We start from the raw sequence: 15174 nt of genomic DNA, 5'->3' as shown, positions 1-15174 counted from the left end.
AGGTGCTTAAGCCAATCACTATGCAGAACACAATGTACAATGAAAATCTGCAAAGGAGCGAAACAGCAATACGTTAACCGCGATACAGCAAGGGATTACTGTATCTCGATTTAGTTTTGGAAATAAATATAAAAAACAGTTCATTTAAAAAGATGATGATGTAAAATAAGTTTAATCAATATTCAACTTTGTTCTCTAATTAAATATTTATTCCCCAACTCGTTTATAATGATCCAAGTCTTGTTTTCAGTCTAAAACTATTATTTGATGGCCTCTTGTGGTCTCCCCAATCTCTTTTACCTATCGGCTGCCTTTCTGTCCCTCCCTCAAACCTGAGTGCCATACCTGACAACAGTTTCGCATTGTGTTTACCCGTGTGTCTCGGCAGTGGTTCCACTACGACTCTCTGACAGTCAGGCCACTCGATGGAGGATTATTAGAACCTGCTAATGTGCCCTTGTAGATGGAAGGTTGAGCACCTGAGGCACCCTTTGCCTCACGATGACAGCTGACAGTTTCGCCAAGAACATTCCTTTTTTTCTTTTACAAAATGCTGAAAGCAATATAATTAAACACCATCTACTTTTTCTGTGTCTTGCTCCGCTATTGACAGTTTTCTCGTGACGTCAGGCGCATGCCCAGATGTTAACAGTCGGACATATTGGATGGATCAACCAGACACAGTTTGATGTAGTCATGGGCAGTGTCGGGAATAACTTCATAACGGTGTTATTCTTTTCAGTAACGGGGTACTATAACTTAATCCACCCATTATCTGCACCCTTTATCCTCAGTAGGGTCACGAGGGTGCTGGAGCCCATCCCAGCTGTCTTCAGGCAGTGGACATGGGACACCATAAACTGATTGCCAGCCAGTCGCAGGGCACACAGGGACAAACAACTCACCCATTGGTGTCATGCTCTTTCCGGACATTTTCAACATCTTACCTAGTGTTTACTATTCTGTGTACAGTAATGCTAATTGTGATTCACCCTGGTCAATCCTGGAAGGGGGATTGCCACATGTGGGGTCCTTTCTCAGGGTTTCTCTTTTCTCCTCACACTGGGGTTTTTTAGTTGTTCCTTGCCCGCATGCTGGTTTGGGATCAGGTAATTGTGTCATTGTAATCCTGTGCAGTCCTTTGAGACATTTTTGTAATTAAGGGCTATATAAATAAATGTGACTTGACTTGACCCATTCACACCTAGGGACAATTTAGATTAGCCAATTAACCTGACATGCATGTTTTTGGAATGTGGAAGGAAACAGAGTGCCCGGAGGAAACCCACGCAAGCACGGGGAGAACAAGCAAACACCGCACAGAAGGATTCGATCTCATGACCTCAGAACTGTGCCGCGGACACGCTAACCACTCAGCCGTCGTGCCACCCAGACTATCATATAGTAAGATAAAAAAATTACGAATACAGACGCTCCCCCACTTACGACCATTGGATTTACGAAAAAGTGCAGATACAAACATTTTTTGGGGACGTAAAAAAATATGCGGACAGTGCTTGCAAATTTTGTATTGTCTGCACCTTTTTCTGAGTAATGCTTCTTTCTGCCGCGTGGCGCAGTCAGAAGTCACCCAGCATCCACCTCGAAGGAGAAATTCAGCTTTTACGTCCTAGTTCATGTGTAAACATACTACGTGTACTTTATCTCCAGCGCCCTAAGAACTTTGACGTTTTTATTGTTTAAGATCTCCTGAACCCATCCAATATGGTTGCTGTTAAATGTAAAGAAGAGGCAAGCAGTTTCTTTTTAAATGAAAGTGGAAAAAGACAGCTTGATGCGGTTGAGAAAATGGTTGGATCACTTTATTTTGTCCACTCTACCATGCAGGAGGACCTCTTAAAACCCATCTTCAACAAGTAAGTTAAAGTCAACTTCATCTTTATAGAGCATATTATTTTATAATATGTTTATTTTTTTGTCCAAAATGTTACAGGTTTCTTATATAAATCTTAAACATACTTATATAAACCTTAAACATACAAAATATAGCACTGAAGCAACATACAAATTCAACTTACAAACGATGGACCGGAACCCATCTCGTTCGTAAGTAGAGCAGCATCTGTACAGCAATTACGAATGTGTCGAAAGAAAATGCGAAACGTTAGTTTATGTTCTTGTTGTAGATTTTTAAATATTTTAATTGTATTTCCTGTGTTTTTCAGTGTTTATATCAAAATGTCAAGTTTCTTCTTTTGGCTCTCTTATTTCCCTTTTGTTATTCAGTGTTTTTCTTTTGTTTCATCTTAATTTATTAAACTCACTTTATATTGTTTACTGCTGATTGTTATTTTATTGTATTGTTTACAGTTTATATTTGTTGAACTAAGTGGATAGATTTGTTGCTGGTGTTGTGCAATAAATAAAAAACAAGATTCTATAACTCAAGTACCTGTCTGTTTTTCTCTATTCAACTGACTTAAATACAGTTTAGAAAATTTCATATTTTTTGACAGACAAAAACTTTTTTTAAAGTAACATAAATAGTAACTTTTCCTGGTAAGTAATTACTTTTATTATAAGTAATTCAGCTACGAACTGGGTTACTTTTTTTGAAGAAGTTGTGAGCAACTAATTACTTTTTTAAAGCAACGTGCCTAAAGGCTATACTAATGTTGTTAAAATAAATAAGGAATGGGTAAGGCGTTTTCTTTTGTAATCATCCAGTTTATTTCTATGTACTGTTACCTGGTGAGTGCAGGACAGAAAGACAACTTCAACCTTGCAATATGCCCTTTGGAGAGAGTAGGCACGCGCCATTAACTCTAGGTGAAAATATTGCGCCATTTCCCAAACAAAATGAGCTCCAAAGAAAGCCCCGGAAGTCCCTGAAAGCCTGGTCGAACAAAGTGCATACTTGTCCGCTGAGTGAAGGGCAGATATAGGCTTCGAATTAACGAGCATTAAAACGCCTTGCCGATGCGCTGTTCGCTGCCTGAAATGAGTACCAGGGATCCCCTCTTTTAAACACTAACCCATACACCACATGCTTTTCTCTAGCGTGTATGGGTCTTGTTGGTACATCAGTGAACATCTGTTGCCATAACTTAGCCCAGAACATTTAACAATAGCGAGATTAGAACTTGGATCACCATGTTTCAGTTGATCACAACAATAATGAGTTAAACTTACTCCCATCCAGCATGACCGCCACTACTCTGGTTTTCCGATGTTGTTTGCATGATCAGGAACTATCTTTACTAGGAAGGCAGGTGTAAACAATTGACATACGATCAATCTTTAACCATTATCGTGTCAAGTGGAGCATTAGAATTACTTATACCATATTTTCACGACCAAAAGGCGCCGTCAGTTACGTGTGCCATTAATCTACTTAACACTCAGATAAAGCACAATCCATATCCCCCCAATAAAGTCCTAATTGTAACCAACACTGAGTTTAACTTATAACAATGAAGATAACAATCAAACACACACACACACACACACACACACACAAGCATAAAATTGAGCAAAATTAAAAATAGAGCAGGAGCAAAACTGAGTTTGGTTGTGCTTTAGTTAAATATCGATGACAAAGTATTAAAATGTTTTCAATCATCAAAAGGTGTGGGCATGGTAAAACACAGCAATAAAAGAAGCACAAAAAGAGCGGGAACTAGGGCTGCACCATTTGGAAAAAAAGAATTGCGATTTTTCAGACCCATATTGCATTTTCTATATCATTTTTTATTTTAAAAGAAAATTGCATTTTCTCAGTGTGTTTTGTTTGTTTTTAGTACTTAATCATACTAACATGCTTTAACCTTAGGAAAACGGTAGTCTCCGTAGGGAAGCTTTGTTAGGGTTGCTGTCTGCTGACTATTATTTACTGTTTGATTCCTCAATTGATCTAAGTACCTAGTAGGTACAAGGGTCAGTTACCTGAGATGACTTAATTACTGAGTGAGCACATCAAATTTTCAAAGAATAACAACTATAGATCTACAAATAAAAACAGAATACAGAATTACAGTTGAAAAAAAAATGTCTTTAGTTGTTTAAAAGTACAAGACAATTGGAGGGCTTCTTCCAAAGTAAAAAAGCAAGAGTGCCTAGTTTGCTGCACGCTAATATCAGGGTAACGGTGACTTCATTCAGGTCTTGGCGATGATTTAAATACAACAGTCACGAATGTAGCCCTCCCATTAGTTGTCGCTCTAGGTTATCCATTTCATGGGTAATGGATTTGGAGTTGGTGAGATACAAGCTCAGGGGTGGCTTAAGAGTTGTTTGCCTCGCTGTAGCAGTAGGCCAGACTTGGAGCCTCGCTATTGCTTTCTCTCCCGATGCCGCCTCAATCGACTCCAGAACATGACAACAATCCACCGAGCACCCAGTGGTGATCATCATTTTCTTGCGCTCTTCTGAATTTCTTCAGAGTCCAATTTAATTGATTAATTTATTTTCAATGTATCATGCCGCTAAAGTTTTCACGTTTTGTTGTGATGACCAGTTGTGCGCCAGGCTGTTTGAGTGACAGCAAACACCAGCACATACACAGTCACGCCCAGCCAATAAACACTTGCCCATGATTGGTCAGTACCGTTAAAAACTTGAAATCTGACATATGGGCTGGCAAAACACTCAATCACACTGATAACAAACTACAAATCCTTCAAAAAAGCGCAGTGTCTTAATATTGCACAATTCAATTGCGTCACATTGCAATATCAATAACATTTCGATTAATCGTGCAGCCCTAGCGGGAACAAAACATTTTTGCCGGTAATCTTCGTCTATCAAATCAATCAAAATCATAATATTATGTATTTAAATTCAGTTCACTATCAGAATCATTTTCAGTGCCGTGCAGCCTCTCAGAAATGATGCCGGCATTTGCAAAATCTCGAACAATAATGCCAGCAGACACGTTAGCCAAAGCATCAACAATCTGCCTGGAATGATACCGAGCTCAGAGTTAATTTGTTTTCCTTGTTTTTTCCACATCAAACGTAAAGCCCCGCTCAGATGAAGCGCCATTAGCGAGATGCCATTGGCGATCAGTTCCACTGTCAGGGTCTGTCCCTTGCACAAGAGATGCCATTTTCAAAGAAGCTTGAAAGTGTGTTGGGGATGACGTGACCATTCAAGATATTGATATTGTTTAAGAATCACGTACGTTTTCTGCAAATATACTGAAAAATCCACTGTATGCGAGAAGTAATGCACTCAGAAGACAGCAGGTGATGCAAAATATATTGTGTGGAAACTATTTTCACGATTGCAACCCCAGCACTAAAGGAATGTGGCACTGGCCACCAAAAGCAAAATGCAGATTGTCAGTGGCAATGCTTGCAAACAGTGTAAGGTATGTGTGGGGACTTGAGATGGGCATGCATTGGATTACAATTCAACAGTGATTGTGACACGTGGAATGTTTTGCATGATGCACATACTTGCTCATTTACGTATAGACAATCAACGCCTACACTTCCCACTTTGATTCATCTTTTATGTACAATAAAGATTCATATGTTCCCCTTCCACCCGTTCTGTATAACACTAAATATGTCCGCCTAACAACAACCCCAACGCACATCGGACACGCTGGACTAGAGGGAGCACCACATATTTTGAAGAAAATCTGATACTTTTTTGTTTGCACCCTATAGTCCAGGGGTGGCGAACACGTGGTTCTAGAGCCGCATGCGGCTCTTAGCCAATGAGAATGCGGCTCTTTCCTTCATAATAATTTCTATATACTGTGGCTATTTACCTTGTTTAGTTTTTTTTGTGTGTGTATTGAGGGTGGACACTTTCCTTGAAATCAACACAAGAACAATACTGTATTGTTTTTAATTGTGTGTCTGTCTGTCTGTCACGGCAGGTCAGTGCGTCTTGTGGCTCTTTGACTCTCACAGTTAAAAATTTCGGCTCTTTGTGTCAAACTTGTTCGCCACCCCTGCTATAGTTATTAAAGTGTGGCATCTAAGCATGGATGATATTGATGAAATATATTTTAAAAAAATGTTAAAGCTAAACTTAGTCAAAATTTTGTCACATTTTTTGGGAATACTTTGTAAAATTTTCAAAATTTTGCCAATGTTGAAAATGAAACCTGTAAAGAATGCAAATGCATATAGAGCAAAGAAATGGCTTCAATGAAAGACAACTAAAAAAGGGAAATAAGAAAAGGAACATGACAACATAAGTCATTTTGACCTATTCAGGCTTCCTTCGATTCAAACTAAGATTGTGTTGCTAGCTCAGCTTACCCTTCTAGCTAGAAGTGTATTGCTGAGGGTCCGCCTCCACAGGAATGAAAAACTCCCCGTAAATTTGACCAAGTATCCAGAATAAAGTTTGCATCTTTTTGACATGTGAAAATAAAATAAAAAGTCACAGCAACATACTTCCTTGACATTAATTGTTACTTCATTGATGCAGCAAAAGTGTGCATTCACTGTACTCATTTTGAAACATCCATTTAGAATAGAATTCTCTTTACTGTCATTCATATATCGTCAATTTGAAACATTGTATGCAGATTAGAATATATTCTAAGAGTAGAAAGATATTTTCCTTACCCTCATGTAGGTTTTCGATCAGGTAATGGTGTAATAATAGTCTGTGGTTTGCAATAATATGTGGCAGGTGCAGCCCTTTGAGACTCCTTGAGATTAAGGGCTATACAAATAAACATGACAAACATGACATGATGGTGGGCATTCTGCAGCATTTGTTGATGACAAAACATTTGCAGCTGTTTTAAGACATTTGCGCAAGATGATTAGAATTAGAATTGTCTTTATTGTCATTGATAACCACCTAGTGTACATAATTTAATCATTTAAAATAAGATTAGACGTAGCTTTCAGAGATAATAGGAAATACAATATTTTAATAATAATTATACAAGGATAGATAGCCCGTGTTTACATGGTAGTGCTTGGGGATTCGAAAAGACTGAATTGTAAGTGCATCAGAAAATAGTGCAGTGAATGATGACGTTCTGTTAAAATTTATTGGAATTACGCACGGGAAAACCCCAAACAGAGTGTGTTTGTATGTGTTATCGATGTTCTTCAGGCTTGGCTCAGTTATCCCTTTTTTTCTTTTTGTTGTCCCATTTTACCTTTTCCCATTTTCCACGCTCCTCCACTAAACAGTTGCCTTCTGTCTTTTGCACACTTTCGTCCTTCCCCTTGCCTTTCTTAGCCTCAATTCATTTCTCAACAAAAGTGATCCGTTTTCATCTAGAGTGAAAAAAGGCAATTAGCAGTCTTTTATCACTTCTCATTATTTCGCCACCGCATTGTTTTATTACTTAGCTGGCAGTGGCTGATGCTAACGCACCTGAGCAGGAGATAAACAATGGTGCAAAAAGAGCAGACCCTATACACTGAAGCTGACAGAATATTGAGTTAGTGCCCCGCAGGAGGAGAAATGACGACATGCGGCGTCAAAAAAATTAAAATATACTAAGGTAATTCATCAGTGGCATTAGTAGGTTTGAAATAAAAAGACAGCCTTATTTAAATTGAGACGAGGCCAGAAAGGAAACACAGGCATAAAATTTTCATGGCGGAGGAGGGAAAACAATTATGAGACATGTGCATGCATATATCAGACATTTCCTCAAACAATTACTCTGGCTTGGATGGGGCTCGTTTGTCATCTCTCGCTTCTACCTGTCAAAAGGCAGTCTGTTCATCTGAGTGGGGCACCTGAGGCAACGGCTGTTTTTACGTCGCTGTTAACTCATCAGGAGCATTGGTGACAATGAATGAGCAGCAGCAGAAGCTTCAGGCGGCAAATCTAATGGCAAATTTCCGACTTCGAGACCCAAAAAGGAGAGGCTATAAAATAGATGTCATACAGGGCTAACTTTCTAATTAACTTTAGCTTGTTGGTTTGTCTCTGTCAAAACGTAATGTTCCTTTGAACGAAACACCAAGTATTTATTTTTGATTTTTTGAAATGTCTATGCCTTAAAACAGTAGTTCCCATTTTTTTTCCTGTAAGAGCCACATAACTTTCTGTTCTCTGATGAGGGGCCGGGGTGAGTTTGTAACATAAAAATTGCAGAATTTTCTAACCTTAAAAAAATTGTTTTCCAGGAAAGCCACTATTGAATAACCCTTTTAGATTCTTTTCAGAACAAAAGTCAGAAAATAAATAATAACCAAACAATACTCTGTGGGCTCTTCACACGCACCAGTCTCAACAGGTCCAAGCTCAGCTTAGTTGTCTTGCAAAAAGGCAGAGGATTTTATCTCATTGGCATCGGACCGGAGACAAACGTTAATTTCATTGTCTGCTTCAGATGATACAATAAAAATTATTTTCTATTCTGTTTTAGGCATTGTAAGTATTGTAAAATAAAAACCAAAGCATTGTTGGCAAATTTATTGTCATGGTAACACAAAGAAATTAGCATTCGCCTCTGGTACCGTGACCAAAGACAGTGCCTACTAAAATTTAGACTAATCACTGTGTTATATTTGGCCACTAGATGTCTTTGTATTCTGTAGTGCTGGGGTCACCAAACTTATTGAAGCTGAGAGAATTTTTTTGTTACTGATTGGCGTGAAGGGATGCCATTTAGATATGCATTTCTAAAATAACTTGTGTTACTATGTTATTAATTGGTTATAATTATTACAAATTAAGTCAAAGACTAAAACATAATATCTGCTACATACACATATTTAAACAAATACCATTGACCCATCACTTGTGAGCTAGTTTCAGAACCTGTTGGCGGGCTACTCAGGTGTTCTTAGGGGGCTACTTGGTGCCCACGGGTACCACACTGCTGTTGTGCCACTGAATACAAGTGCTACAGAGGACAATGAAGAATACAAAATACTGTAACACAAAGTGATCAAACCGCACCATTTTTCTTCTGAATTATAATGTCGTCTCATACAATTCAAGTTCTTTCAAGTTGTGCGACAATAATGCAAGAATCATACCGCATTGTACTGTAGCTTCTGCAAATATTTAGGGTCTTTTGGTACCTGTAGCAGGAAGATCGCGGACAATCATGTCATCTCCTTTTTGATGATGCTCATTTAAATACATACGCATTTCCAAACCAATGACTATTTGACAAATGCAAAATGCAAGATATGATGGTTCATGCATTTCCACTTAATATTCAAGTCATTGTTTTTTTTTGTTTTTTTTTTCAATAATTTAGGTTTTCTTTTACCCATAAGATGCACTAAATAATACAGAATGTCTCATTTGAAGCATTTATTCATTTCAGGCAATCATATTATTTGTGTGCACATGTAAATATAACCTAAATCATAATAGAATACCTGAAAGGAAGTGAGACAAAGAAAACTTATATAACAAATAATAGAAATGTCGAATGTTTTGTGGTGCTTCCCCCCCAAAAAATTATATAATTTATTTTTAATTTATACTACAATAGGTCTGGACAATTGTAATTTTTTTAGAATTTTGCCAGATTGTTACACTGCAAGACTACTAAACCTGATAGTGCCATCTAGATTATATGCAACATTAAATTACTTTTTAGCTTATATTAGCCCTTTATTTTTTACAAAACGTTTAATAATATGCACACTAGAACATTGGTTAACCACAAACTGAGCAATATTCCTGAATTCTGGATGATATTTGCAGTTTCAAAATGTATCTAAATGTTGACCAAGTGAACAGCTAATGATGAAGCAGAACGACGCAGCAAGCCGTTAGCAAACGGCAAGGGCTGCCGCAAAGAGTCTGCAGAGGTGAAGAAGAGAGGCGAGACGGTGAGTGCGCTCTCAATTTAGCAGTCCATTTACGTCTCAGCCTTCACCTGTGGTCATGGGCTTTGAGTAGGGCCCAGACCAATGAGATCACAGATGCAAGAAAGCGGTTGACTGAGCTTAGCCTCGGGAGCTCACAAATCACACAGCAGCACCAGAGGAAAAAGAAAACAAACATTTAGTCATCTCTTGACCGTAGAGTGTAAAAAAAAAATGAATTAGACTAATTTGAGAAATGTTTTAAGATTGCAGGCACATGCGGGATGAAGTCCTCACTTTCTTAGAGGCTAATACAAAAGTAGAGATGCTAATTCCAAAATATATACGATTTTTATTAAATGCACTTAAAACATTTACTGTAATTTATTCGTGTATGGGCAGCACGGCGGCGCAGTGGTTAGCGCGTGTGCGGCACAGTCCTGAGGTCATGGGTTGTATGTTCTCCCCGTGCTTGCGTGGGTTTCCTCCGGGCACTCCGGTTTCCTTCCACATTCCAAAAACATGCATTTCAGGTGAATTGGCCGGTCCAGATTGTCCCTAGGAGTGAATGAGCGAGTGTGTTGTCTGTCTCTGTGTGCCCTGTGATTGGCTGGCAACCGGTTCATGGTCTCTTCTGCCCACTGCCCGGAGATAGCTGGGATGCACCCTCGCGACCCTACTGAGGATAAGCGGTACAGATAATGGATGGATGGATGGATGGATTATTCGTGTATAACAAACACTTGTGTATTTAACTAATCACATTTCAACACTAAATCTTGCTAGGCTCAGAAATCTATCAGGAGGCCTTCACAAAAAATTCTGAAACCCCTCTCTCATAATATCAGTCTTTGAGAAAGCTGTTGCTTTAGCCAATCAGATTCAAAGTTGGGGCCTGATAGCCTGCTAGAAGACCTTGATAAACGTCACCAGTTTCACAATCAATGCTTAGCTAGAATAGGCAGTAAACCCCCAAAGCAGTCACGCCAATAGCCGTTTAACTTTAAGAAACAGTGCTGCACAAGGAAATGTATCGTTGGTTGGACAACTCCGACAAGTCTTTCGCAAGCGGGAAAATATTTTGTCCCCCACCTTCAGCCCAGAGGTAATAACCTAGGCCGTACCCTAATTTCGGACTGGGTCAGCCCTAAAATGTCAATAATTATGAAAATAAAAATTAGCCCTGCCAGTATTTTGTCACAAGCATAATTTAAAACTAGTGGTGGAACCAAAAACATTTGAGTTTTATGTTTCCAAATAATATTAATATATAAATATTAAACAAATACTCTTCACCTGGTGATAACAGGTACACTTTAGATTTTGTTTGTGAAACACAAACTTTGAGTAGTTTTTTAAATGAAGAGGTTCTGTTTTTTTTCTGGCCCGATATGAAGAAAAGGGCAATTGTCTAACCTGCAGCAAAAACACTGCAGATTCTACTGACATTTGGCGGTTATGTTAGATCCAAATGATTAATTTGAAAATCCACACCCAACACTATTCCTGTCAGCTATTAGAGATAAATAGCCCTTCCAATCCTCTTTTTTTTCGTTTTAAGTGGCCACACAATTTCCTATTCATAGGTGGTAAAACACGAGTACCTGTCAAGATAAAAGGCACGGCATGTACTTTATGATACTGCGAATAAAATTCACTAGCAAATTCGGCAAAAATTGGTGCATGCAGGCAAAAATAACGCTGGTTCCCTCCGCAATGTTTTAAGCGTGATATTTTTAAGTCAATGTCGGCACTAGTAAATGAAAGCAAGCGTGCATGTGAGCTCGAGTTTAGAGAGAGAGACGGCGGGGGGATTTTCATCAGTGGCAGGAAATGTTTTTTTTTTAATTAGAATTATTGTATTGGGTTTTTTATCACTAAAACATTAGAATATAAAGAGAGTTGCTTTAATTTTTGCCCGCACAATTATACTACGTAGCTTTGTGACCTTTCTTACCTATGTGACTAAGTCAATGTTGCCGTGCAAGTTTCCATCTTTTTTAGACAAGTGGCTCTTTTGGTTGTCTCACTAAAATGAACTGGCTCTTTCGGCACCCAAACGGATTTTCAGATTGCTTTTGTAGCTTTCATCCATATAGTACCATTATTATGTGATATTATGCACAAAATTACTTAAAAAAAGATGTCAGAATAAACCTAAAAAGGGCAAAAAAAAAAAGAAAAATGAGAGAAAAAAAACGGCAGATGACAAAAACAGGAATGTAGAAGAAAGAATTTAAAAGCAAAAAAATAAAAAGCTAGGAAAGAGGAGAAATGGAAACAAGAAATGAAGGGAAAAAGGAAACCAGAAAACAAAAAAACAAGTAAAAAACAATGAAAAAAGAAACAAAAGAAAAAGCAGGAATATATGTTTTTGAGGTTTCTTTGATCGCTCGTGTAACATTAAATTTATTTGCAAATTATTTGAATATAACAGTTTATTTTTTTGCCAAAATTGTACTTCCACTAAAAAGTGTAATTAAACACAGTTCTGTATCATGCAATCAACTTCATAAATCCATTAGCTCAGGGGGTAGAGCGCTCATCTTGGGATCAAGAGATCGCAGGTTCGATTCCCGGCTCCTCCATGTTATATGTCGAAGGGTCTTTGGGCAAGACACTGAATCCCTAATGCCCCCAATAAGCAGGTCGCAGCTTGCACGGCTGCGTGGCCGCTATTGGCGGGTGAGTGTGTGTGTGTGAATGGGTAAGTGTGAAGCACATTGTAAAGCGCTTTGGGAGGTCTTCATTGAATTGAAAAGCGCTATATAAATGCAGACCATTTACCATCCACAAAATGTTAGTATTATGTAACAAAATATACTTTCCTTAAAAACAGAAGTCTCATGTAATAGTTGTTGTAAAAACTACTGACGTGTACGTCTGGGCCGTGCTACCTTTCCAATATTATAAGCCAATTCATTAAAATTTGAAGAACTAACTAGTGTTGCCTGAAAGCCAGCAGAATGTAACCTGTTTTGAGCTCAGGTTTAGGACATATTTCATAATGATTTAGTTGCCCCACGCAGGGTTGATGTTGCTCACTGTTATTCCAAGAGATGCTCAGAGACTGTGTGTGACTGCTCAGAACCGTGGAAGCTTAAAAGGAACATTGGTCATCAGAAGGAGTATCTCTTAAAATGAATTAAATTTTTTGTCGTCAGCCCCTTGGCTGGATTTATTTATAAAAGTGTTTCTAAAGTGCAGTGGTTAGCACATTCACCGAACATGCGAAAGGTCCCCGGTTCGAGACCGGGCTGAAATATTTGTTGACCTGGGCGCCACCAGGGTGTACTTGTCAAAGACACACCACAGGAAATGGTGCCCCAACGGCCTATCGGTTCAGGGAACCTAGCATACCCTACACAGATGTATATTTTGAGTGAGGGATATTACTGGACGATACAAATTGCATTAGGACACATGAACACCTAAAGTTTGGTCTACTGCAGAAGCTCAAATTAAAACATTAAGGAAAATTTGACGTATTTCTTTCAAGATTTGTTTTAATAAAATGAGGAAAAAATACTAAAATAAGCAAGATCAAATCATATTGTGTATCAAGTACTTTTCATATTATAAAAACAAGTAACAAATAAACCAGAATAAACCTCTATAAATGTTACTTTATTATTAATGTATATGCAATATGTTTTTTAGTTATTTTCATTATTTTAACAGACAATTTTGTACGATAGTAAAATAAGAAAAAAACAAGTCACGACCAAAATCATTTGAACATAAATTTAGCATCAGGTGAAATCTCTCACATACAAGTCAAATTTTAAAGGCGACAATAATCTCAAATGGCTTTTTATTGGTCTCACTTGCAGCTAGAACAAGGCTGTGCAGGTCACCAATAATAATGCCAATTAGCCTTTCTATTCATGAAAAATGGATAGTGTCTAATAATACATGGTACAGTAGTGTGCTTCTAATAACACACAGTACTTGGCAATCCAATGTAGAATAAGAAAAATAAAAACAAAGGTTTTGGTCTCAATGCATCCCAACAAATGCCCAATGTTCCGCTCAAATGTAGAGCCTTTTCTGGACTAGTTAGCCAGCCACAGGGCGAATGAAAGACACTAAAAACCATTGACACACTCATTCACACCTTTCCTGAATTGGGATTAAACCCATGCTAATCAAGTAATGTATTCCTCAGCTAATTACATTATTTAAAAGAAATTATGGCATAATTTGTCTTGATAAGATTCCTCTAGAATGTAATGTAATTGTCAAATTCTGTCAGTTTCATGCTGTCAACGAATAGTCTGCATCAAGGACTCTGTCCACTGTTATACTTTGATTATGTGGAGAAGTGATTTTGCCGGTGTCCCCCAACAGTGCTGTGTCGATCATTATTCTGTCCTCCACATGTGCCCGCTTTTCTTTTTCAGAAAAGATCATTATTACCTAATCCAGTAGAAAATGTTGAAATGTCTTAAAAGGAACACGCAAAATGGCGGCACACATTAAGCACTTTCGCCTACTCCGCAAAAGGCCCACAGTCCCAGGATGGAAACATATTTTGGCCTAGAGAGGCATGGACGCCACCAGGTTGTACTTGCCCAAGACACACCACAGGGAATGGTCCCCTAACAACCCTAGTGGTTAAGGGATCCAACCAACCAACATAGGCGTTAAACAAGTGGGCATTGACTACCAGCAAAAAATAGTCTTTCATTATCGATACGACATCCACAATGGATTAGCGAGATCACTAGGTGCTCAGTGGATTGTTATCCGGAAGTGGAAGCAAAAGCGGGGCCGGGCTACGTAACAACTCACACAATCAAACCTTGTCGAGTTTGTATTTCACCTTTTTTACACCAGATCCATTACCCATGAAACAGTGACAATAAGAATGACAATAAGGACCATTTGTTAATTTTATCCAGAGATTAACCATCGTCTGGCAAAACTTTAGCTCACAAAATTTTTTTGTCTCCATATAGGCAACAATCCTGATATATATGTGAATGCAATGCCGGAGTGAATAATCCAGGAGATTCCCTGAAGGGCCGGCTCATGTCAAGGTGGAGTTTGGGCTGGCTGGATTAAAAACAATTATCTTAACATGTATCCGTCACCTGCACTATCTGCCCTAACTTGGGCATTCTCCTGTCAGCCATTTGGCCACATTCAGCGCAACCCCAACATTGTAGCAGACATCATCTGGGGGAATTTTTCATCCCAAATTTTAAGTTGGTTTGGCCCACCACCATTTTTCTTTTCTGTAGCAGTAAAATTAAAACATAACAACACGAATGATGTGAGTCAGGTACGATGGAGGGCTGGAAAGTGCTAGGTTGAGCCGAAAAAGCCAGGAAAAGAAAAGAAACGCGTTAATAGAAAGACTTTTATCAATTATTTCACTCATCTTGCACTTTTTGCCTGTCATCAGTGTGTCGTCGGTTGTGCTGTACTACACGTTTGGAGA

At 38.5% G+C, this 15174-nt stretch overlaps 1 protein-coding gene across 2 annotated transcripts in view; it reads right to left on the bottom strand.

Moving 5' to 3' along the window:
* ccser1 (coiled-coil serine-rich protein 1) overlaps nt 1-15174 on the bottom strand; it is a 191597-nt gene that overhangs the window by 143459 nt on the left and 32964 nt on the right. The window lies entirely within an intron of this gene.

The sequence above is a fragment of the Urocampus carinirostris genome, chromosome 5 (assembly GCF_059441175.1).
Source record: "Urocampus carinirostris isolate Australia breed hairy pipefish chromosome 5, RoL_Ucar_1.0, whole genome shotgun sequence".
Taxonomy (NCBI): Eukaryota; Metazoa; Chordata; class Actinopteri; order Syngnathiformes; family Syngnathidae; genus Urocampus; species Urocampus carinirostris.
The sequence above is the reverse complement of the archived record's forward strand: the minus strand, read 5'-3'. Positions and strand labels throughout refer to the sequence as shown.